Source organism: Colobus angolensis, unplaced genomic scaffold (assembly GCF_000951035.1).
Source record: "Colobus angolensis palliatus isolate OR3802 unplaced genomic scaffold, Cang.pa_1.0 Scaffold130, whole genome shotgun sequence".
Classification (NCBI taxonomy): Eukaryota; Metazoa; Chordata; class Mammalia; order Primates; family Cercopithecidae; genus Colobus; species Colobus angolensis.
In genome coordinates, this window is record NW_012114253.1 from 2,832,012 (window position 1) to 2,833,532 (window position 1,521).

Below are 1,521 nucleotides of genomic sequence, written 5' to 3' on the forward strand. Positions count from 1 at the left end.
AGCCACAGCTCCAGATCTCTTGTGGCAACTTTAAATCTCACCCCTGCACTGACTTGAATATGCTGCTCAGGTCATTTCAAGGGATCGTGGTGGTTGGACAGCCTGATTCTATATCCTCCACTGGCCATCTCTAAAGTGAAGAGTAAGCCCCCTTCAGGAAAGCCTGAGTTCTGAGCCTTTGTAAACTGTAAAGCTACAGGAAGTACTCATTTGATGTTCTCGCGATGCTTGGTACCTCGAGGTGCTTGGTACCTCAAATTCTTTATCTGTAAAGAGAAGACAACTGCAGTTCTCTCCACCTGTTTTACAGATGCGTAGGGATGCCGTGTGGATTAATGAGACGTTCAGCCTGACTTTCCCCCTTGGCTGTGCAGGATGCTCCTAAAAGGCACTGTTTATCCTGAGGGTTCAAACACATCTGTCTTTAGCTTAAAACTGAATGCGAGAAGCTTAAATGCATATTACTAAATGAAAGAAGCCAACCTGCAAAAGTTGCATAGTATATGATTTCAACTATATGATATTCTGGAAAAGGCAAAAACTACAGAGGGAGGCCGGGCCTGGTGGCTCATGACTATAATTCCAGCACTTTGGGAGGCTGAAGTGGGTGCATCACCTGAGGTCAGGAGTCCAAGACCAGCCTGGCCAACATGGCGAAACCCCATCTCTACTAAAAAATACAAAATTTAGCCAGGCATGGTGGTGGGCGCCTGTGATCCCAGCGACTCAGGAGGCTGAAGTAGGGAGAAAGGCTGAAGTAGGGAGGCTGAAGTAGGGAGAAGTAGGATACATGTCATTATACTTTTTTTTTTTTTTGAGGTAGAGTTTCACTCTGTTGCCCAGGCTGGAGTGCAGTGGCACAATCTTGGCTCACTGTAACCTCTGTCTCCTGGGTTTGAGTGATTCTCCCGCCTTAGCCTCCCAAGCAGCTGGGATTACAGGCATGCACCACCACACCTGGCTAATTTTTGTAGTTTTTAGTAGAGATGGGTTTTGCCATGTTGCCCAGGCTGGTCTTGAAATCCTGGGCTCAAGTGATTCACCCACCTTGGCCTCCCAAAGTGCTTGGATTACAGGTGTGAGCCACTGCACCTGGCCATCATTATACGTGTGTCCAAATCCAACATCTAGAGTAAACCCAAATGTGAACTATGGACTTTGGGTGATAAGGATGTGTCAATGTGGATTCATCAATTGTAGCGTATGTACTGCTCTGGTGGGGGATGTTGATAATGGGGAGCACTGTGCATGTGTTGAGGAGAGGGGTATATGGGAAGTCTCAGTTTCTTCTGCTTAATTTTTTTAAAATTTTGAGACAAGGTCTCACTCTGTGGCCAAGGCTGTAGTTCAATGGCACAATCTTGGGATCTTGGCTCACTGCAGCCTCAACCTCCTGGGTTCAAGTGATCCTCCTGCCTCAGCCTCCCATGTAGCTGGGACTACAGGCATATGCCACCACAGTTGGATAACTTTTTGATTTTTTGTAGAGACTGGGTTTCACTTTGTTGTCTAGGCTACTCT